The following is a 7,895-nucleotide window of genomic DNA, read 5'->3' as shown; positions in this document are numbered from 1 at the left end:
GTCACATTCCGGTACTTACACTGCCAGCATTTAAAATATCCATGTAATGATGTATTTATGAATACAGAACTGCATTCATTTGTATCTTTTATTTCTGAGTTCACTTTTTTTTTTTTTATTCACCAGGAAGAAATGCAAAGACCACAGATTTCATAAACAGTCACTGATTTCTGATTTATTGTTTTAAAACCAATCATTCACAATATATGTAAATTATTTTTTAGGGATTATTTTCTGATTTGAGTTTGTCACAATCGGTATTTGAAATGCATTTTTCATATTTGTTGGAATAGAAAATGAACCCCTCATCACAAAAACAGGCATTCACTAATATCTCAATACACCCATAAGTAGGAGGCAGTTCTGGGATGCAGTAATCCGGGCAGACTCCGCCCCAATCTTCAATGCTGTGTTCCATTGTACATGGAAGAGCTGCAAAAGAGGATAAAAAAGCGGTATTTATGAGGATTAATATCGTTAGTAGACATGTGCAATTTGTTTCGTAACAAATCAAAATTTGGGACGAATTTTGCAATTTTCGGACATTCGGATGCATCAGAATGTCTAAAGAAAAAAAAATAAATAACGCATTTGAACTAATACGAAAAAAAGTATGACGAAGATAATAAATGAATGGGGCATAATAAAACAGCAGGTTGACTCGGAGTACATCTTACAGTCCAATCAGCTGATTAATTTTGTGCTGGAGGATTACTAATACGGACAAAGTGCATTCCTGAGAACTGAGTGAGAAGGGGGTTGTGTTTGAGAAGAGGAGACAACTTTTGAGAAGCAGCAGAAGAGACATTGTCATTGTGTGTGTGTGTGTGTTAGTGGATTCAAGCTCTAAACATCACGTTCCACCTGGTACCAGCAGCAGTGATACAGCACAACCCACTGACAAAGTGCATTCTTGATAATGGTGTTGTATTGTATTTGAGCAGATGAGAAGAGTTTTGAGAAGCAGCAGAAGAGACATTGTCATTGTGTGTGTGTGTTAATGTATTCAAGTTCCAAACATCAGGTTCCACCTGGTACCAGCAGCAGTGACACAACACAATCCACTGACAAAATGCATTCCTGATAAAGGTGTTGCATTGCATTTGAGCAGATGAGAAGAGTTTTGAGAAGCAGCAGAAGAGACATTGTCATTGTGTGTGTGTGTTAATAGATTCAAGCTCTAAACATCATGTTCCACCTGGTACCAGCAGCAGTGACACAGCACAACCCACTGACAAAATGCATTCCTTAAAAAGGTGTTGTATTGTATTTGAGCAGATGAGAAGAGTTTTGAGAAGCAGTCAAAGAGACATTGTCATGTCATTGTGTGTGTTAATGGATTCAAGTTCCAAACATCTGGTTCCACCTGGTACCAGCTGCAGTGACACAACACAACCCACTGACCAAATGCATTCCTGATAAAGGTGTTGCATTGTATTTGAGCAGATGAGAAGAGTTTTGAGAAGCAGCAGAAGAGACATTGTCGTTGTGTGTGTTAATAGATTCAAGCTCTAAACATCACATTCCACCTGGTAACAGCAGCAGTGACACAACACAACCCACTGACAAAATGCATTACTGATAAGGGTGTTGTATTGTATGTGAGCAGATGAGAAGAGTTTTGAGAAGCAGCAGAAGAGACATTGTCATTGTGTATGTGTGTGCTAGTGGATTCAAGCTCTAATCATCAGGTTCCACCTGGTACCAGCAGCACAACCACTGGCAAAGTGCATTCCTGATAATAAGGGTGTTGTATTGTATGTGAGCAGATAAGAAGAGTTTTGAGAAGCAGCAGCAGAAGAGACAGTGTTATTATGTGTGTGTGTTAATGGATTCAATAAAAAAAAAAAAACGACTTATAGAAATACGATTCGCTGTCACAAATATATATACATAAATACCAAATTATCTGAAAACAAAACAATTAAACATTAAAACTAAACAATTCATTATAACGAAAATCTATAGTCTACAGAAACAACAAATTATCCAAAAACAAATTAACGTAACGTAATGGAAGGAAATGATGTATTTTACGAATGCAAACGAAACAAAACTAAATTTTCCACCATGCAGAAGTCTATTCATTAGTGTTATCTTATACTGATCTGATCTGATACTCTACAACCCGGGGAACTGTGCAGAAGAAAATGGCTACTTAAAGTGGACCTGTCAGTAACTACAAAGTATATTCTACATGAATAAATTCCTGACATGTCACAGTATACAGGAACACTATCATTTGACAAAAAGCTCCACCTATTATCATTAACCCCTCTGCGCTGGCACCTCCCGCCCCTTCAAGAGATTTCAGATGCCGGGAGGCGGAGATTTTGATCACCTGACCGCCATGATTGGCTGTCACGGTGATCACATGATTGGAAAGCTCCCAACTTCTTGCTTTCCATCAGCCGCTAGTAACTGTGCCCGGAGCGTGCAGGGTGCGTGCTCTCGGCACAGCTGTGTCTGTTAATTTGGTATGCAAATATTCGGCCGCTCTGCATATTTGCATACTGTCAGCGTCTAGGGGCTTATAAAGCTGTCCTTGTCCAGTCAGTGACTTTGCCTTAGCTGAGATGATGTCATCAGTCTGTTGCAGGCAGGTGGAAGCATTTCCTCAGTCTCCTCTTCCAGGGCTGCTGATAAGGCTTTACAGCCAGCCCTTCTGTACTGGGCCCGGGCCCCATCAGTTCAAAAGGGGGGTGGGCGGGCACCTGTATTGCCTTACTGCAGACACCGATCTTCTTCTGCCTTCTCCTGCAGCGATGCCGGATTCTCCTCCACTCCCTCCCGCCAGCTGTGCTGCAAGGGGTTCAGTTCTAGCATCCGCTCCCCCATCCCCCGGCTTTCTGGGCCCCCTCTGTGTCCCCCTTTTTCCCAGCAGTGCTGCCGGCTTCCCTTGTCTCCTCTGCCGCCGGAACACAAGAGGATATTTCAGGATGGATAAGGGCCCGGGCCCCATCAGTTCAAAAGGGGCTGGGCGGGCACCTGCATTGCCTTACTGAAGACACCGATCTTCTTCTGCCTTCTCCTGCAGCAATGCCGGCTTCTCCTCCGCTCCCTCCCGCCAGCTGTGATGCAAGGGGTTCAGTTCTAGCATCCACTCCCCCATCCCTCGGCTTTCTGGGACCCCTCGGTGTCTCCCTTTTTCCCAGCAGCGCTGCCGGCTTCCCTTGTCTCCTCTGCCGCCGGAACACAAGAGGATATTTCAGGATGGATAACGGGAAAGGGGACGGTAAAAATGTAATACAGTATAATAATGATTTTAGTATATTTTTAGAAAAAAATATAATTTGAGATTGAGATTTTAGCGACTCTTTGAAAGCGTTCCTGTATGTAGCCTTACCCCAGACGCCCCTCTCCTCCCAAGCACCAGCTCACTGCCTGCATCAGGGCTGAGAAGTACTGAGTCCGGGGGCTGAAATGTTTTCAGGAAGCTCTGTACAGCACCCTGCTGGCTCCTCCCACCAGCCTTAAACTGCCTGCATTGCAAAGAGAAGCACAGAGACCCAGTGATGAAACTTCCAATATAAGCTATGTAATGGAAATGGGAAACTTCAGCTTTAAGTGTTGTATGGTCTTATAATAATTAGCTTAACGCTTTACTTACGTGGTGGCCTTGGGCGCTCTTCCTGGCATTGAAGTGCTGGAGAAATAAAAACAGATCGGTTACACATCTCTATTATACATTATTCTATTTTTTCTCTGTCTGTCTGTGGGGAGAATCTTGAAATATAGATCTGATATGCAATTATTAATGGACAAAAATCAGCATGTAAATAAGTGACGCCGCATCAAACAATGTCCCTCGGTTAGATGGTAAAATAATAGTATACAGTATACAGGAAAACCTCGGATTGGGAGTAACTTGGTCTGAGAGCGTTTTGCTAGACAAGCGAAACTTATAATAAATGCATTCAATTAAAGAATAATAAGTAATAATAAATAAATAAATTAATAAATGAACCCCTAACTTAAACCTCTAACTCTTAAAAAAAAATAATGAAATAAAATAATATTAATAAATAGCTAAAAACCCTAACCTTAACACAAAATAAATAAATTATTATTATTATTATTATTATTATTTATTATTATTATAGTAATAGTAGTTTATTTATTTTTTGGGGTTGGGTGTTTATGTATTATTATTTTTTTATTTATATTAATTATAATAATAATTATAATTTATTTATATATTTTTTTAAGGTTAGGGGTTACATACGTTTGTTATTTCTGTATTTATTTTACATTTATTTATTCAGATATTATTTATTAATTTTTTACATTTTTTTTCATTTGAGCAGAAAATCATGCTAATAAGCGCGACAAAGCGATCAAATGCCCACAAAAACACGCAAATGATGCTTTTTTATTCATTTCTATGAATAATCTGCCCGATTCGAGCTACAAAAAAAAAGCTCCAGAACTTTTTTGAGCTTCAGGCATTTGGCTTCAGGCGACTTGCCGCAAAGATTGTGAACCGTCTCCATAGAGAATAATTTATTTTTTTCTTCTCCAGCGTTTTGGAGCTTCAAGCTAGAAACGCCGAGGTGTGATTGGGTCTCATAGTCTGTGGCTCCTGCTGGATTTTGCTTCTAATCCCCTTGTGGGGGCGCCATTTGTGGATGGACATTTTATGGTTTCCATTCTTTCTGATGGGGAAATTTGCTTTGGTATAACAGTGCTTTGCATTACAAGCATGTTTCCAGAAGGAATTATACTCCCAATCCAAGGTGTTATTGTATATATTATATGACTACTGAAGAAAGTCTCCCATTAGCACTGAAAATGTTCATACAGGATTGCAACACCCCCCCCCCCCCCCAAGCCTTCCCATCCCTCCCATCCCTGATCATGGATTGAGTAATATTATTATTATTATAATTATTATACAGAATATATAAAGTGCCAACAGTTTGTGCGGCTCTTTACAAAATAATAAACAAGAGCTGTTACACTAAACTGTATCCTATGATGTAGAAAATTATAATTTTTTCTTGGAAGCTGAACCCCGGGCAGGTATTAAAAGAGCACAGTGATTGCAGTTATGTAATAGCCTAAAACAGGTATTTCCAAACTGTGGCCTCTTGCTTGCCTTTATCCAGCCCTTGGGACACGATTCCTATCACTGACACCAATGATGGGGCACTATTCCTTCCACTGACACCAATGATGGAGCACTATTCCTTCCACTGACACCAATGATGGGGCACTATTCCTTCCACTGACACCAATGATGGGGCACTATTCCTTCCACTGACACCAATGATGGGGCACTATTCCTTCCACTGACACCAATGATGGGGCATTATTCCTCCCACTGACACCAATGATGGGGCACTATTCCTCCCACTGTTACCAATGATGGGGCACTATTCCTCCCACTGATACCAATGATGGGGCACTATTCCTCCCACTGACACCAATGATGGGGCACTATTCCTCCCACTGATACCAATGATGGGGCACTATTCCTCCCACCGACACCAGTGATGGGGCACTATTCCTCCCACTGATACCAATGATGGGGCACTATTCTTCCCACTGACACCAATGATGGGGCACTATTTCTCCCACTGACACCAATGATGGGGCACTATTCCTCCCACTGACACCAATGATGGGACACTATTCCTCCCACTGACACCAATGATGGGGCACTAGCTTAATCAATTCTGCTCTCACACCTGTATACCTCCTATGGAGCACAGTAATTTTTTTCGTTTCTGGTATGGACCTGTTTATCCGACAATAACTGCCATTAGTTAAAGTTTTTTTTTTAGGACAAACAATGCTTTCTGTTAGTGATCTCATCTTTTATTTTTTTAGGCAACCATAGACAAAAATGATAATAAAAAGCCAAAAAAAGTTTTTTTTTTTTTTTTTTTAATTTCGTTTAAAAAAGTCTTGGGTTTGATTTACTAAAACTGGTGAGTGCAAAATCTGGTGCAGCTGTGCATGGGAGCCAATCAGCATTCAGTTTTTTTTTTTTTTTTTGTCCAAAGCCTAATTAAACAAGCTGAACTTAGAAGCTGATTGGCTCCCATGCACAGCTGCACCAGATTTCGCACTCTCCAGTTCTAGTATATCAACCGTTACTATAGGTAAAAAGTATTCAGTTTATTCTATAATTTGCTATTATTAAAATGACACTGAAATGATGATTCTGGTACAAAGCATTGCACAATTATTCTCACCTTAACCCCTTGGTGACTGAGGGTAATATAAATATATATAAATATATATAAATATAAAATATAATTACCTGGTATGAAGAGCAGAAACAGTAAATTTAAGTAAAACTTCATAGCTACCGAGATCTGGAAAAGAGAAGCAAAATTCTTATGAAATAATATTTGGTTCCTTGAGGGTGGAACAGTAACTAGATTAACCACTTGCCCCTGAAAGATTTACCCCCCTTCAGGACCAGGCAAGGCACTGCGTTACTTTAACTGACAATTGCGCGGTTTTGCAACACTGTACCAAAACTAAATTTATGTAGTTTTTCCCCACAAATAGAGCTTTCTTTTGGTGGTATTTGATCACCTTTGAGGTTGTTATATATTTGTGCTATAAATAAACAAAAAACAAAACGACAATTAAAAAGAAAACAAAAAAAAGAAAAAACATTATTTATTTTCTGCTCTAAAACACGTCCATTAAAAAAAAAAAAAAAAAAACATTATTTATTTTATGCTCTAAAACACGTCCATTAAAAAAAAAAAAAAAAAACATTATTTATTTTATGCTCTAAAACACGTCCATTAAAGAAAAAAAAAAAGAAAAACATTATTTATTTTCTGCTCTAAAACACATCCATTAAAAAAAAAAAAAAAAAAAAAAAAACATTATTTATTTTCTGCTCTAAAACACATCCATAAAAAAAAAAAAAAAAATGGAACAAAATCGAATTTCTTCATCAATTTATGCCAATGAGTTTAGCCAGTGTAACATAAACAATAAGCATATAGAGGTGATCCCCAAAACAAAGACAGAATATATGATTTACTAAGAATTAACTATCATTTTCTGACTTAATTGAACACTTGATTTATGTTTTATCATATACCAGTTTGGGGCTGTACTCCCTTGATATATCGGGAATGTATGCTGTATCCCAAGCACTGGTGAAGGGGTATTTTTTTTTTTTTTTGTATGTTTACTATGTTTTTCTATGTTTACTATAAAGATTATTTTTTGTCTTATATAACTGAAACATTTTAATAAAATAAGATTTGATCAAAATAGTTACTTGTGTGCTATGGATGTATCACTGATGAGAAGGAAAGAAGATCAACTCACCTGTATAGAGACACGGGAAACTTCTCAATGTTGTTACTGCTGATGATGAAATCAGATTGTTGAGATGTTCTGCAGATTTCCTTTATATTACCTAGGATTATTATACTCCTCCCACTGTGCTATCACACCACATCCTATGTAATTGCAATTTTCTTATTTAGCAATCTCTCTTTCTCCATATATTATACACACCCTTTGAAAATTTCCACATTTTGTCATGTTACAACCAGACATGTAAATACATTTTATTGGGATTTTATGTGATAGACCGACACAAAGTGGCACATCATTGTGAAGTGGAAGGATAAATGATACAAATAAATATGTGAAAAGTGTGGTTGCATTTATATTCACCCCCCGCAGTCAATACTTTTTAGAACTGCTTTTCCCTGCAATTACAGCTGCAAGTCTTTTTGGGGATGTCTCTACCAGCTTTGCACATCTAGAGAGGACATTTTTGCCCATTCTTCTTTGCAAAATATCTCAAGCTCTGTCAAATTGGATGGAGAGCGTCTGTGAACAACAATTTTCAAGTCTTGCCACAGATTCTCAGTTGGATTTAGGTCTGGACTTTGACTGGTCCATTCTAA

General features: G+C 38.4%; 1 long non-coding RNA gene across 1 annotated transcript in view; it reads right to left on the bottom strand.

Moving 5' to 3' along the window:
- Window positions 1-310: 310 nt before the first annotated feature.
- Window positions 311-7,895, bottom strand: part of LOC309568054 — a 44,941-nt gene continuing 37,356 nt past the window's right edge. Inside the window, exons 2-3 of the long non-coding RNA XR_014225987.1 lie at window positions 3,611-3,646; window positions 311-432 (exon numbers count right to left, since the gene is read on the bottom strand). This is a non-coding gene — a long non-coding RNA (uncharacterized lncRNA). The remainder of the gene's footprint in view (window positions 433-3,610; window positions 3,647-7,895) is intronic.

The sequence above is a fragment of the Pelophylax lessonae genome (assembly GCF_965119305.1).
Source record: "Pelophylax lessonae genome assembly, chromosome: 12".
Taxonomy (NCBI): domain Eukaryota; kingdom Metazoa; phylum Chordata; class Amphibia; order Anura; family Ranidae; genus Pelophylax; species Pelophylax lessonae.
The sequence above is the reverse complement of the archived record's forward strand: the minus strand, read 5'-3'. Positions and strand labels throughout refer to the sequence as shown.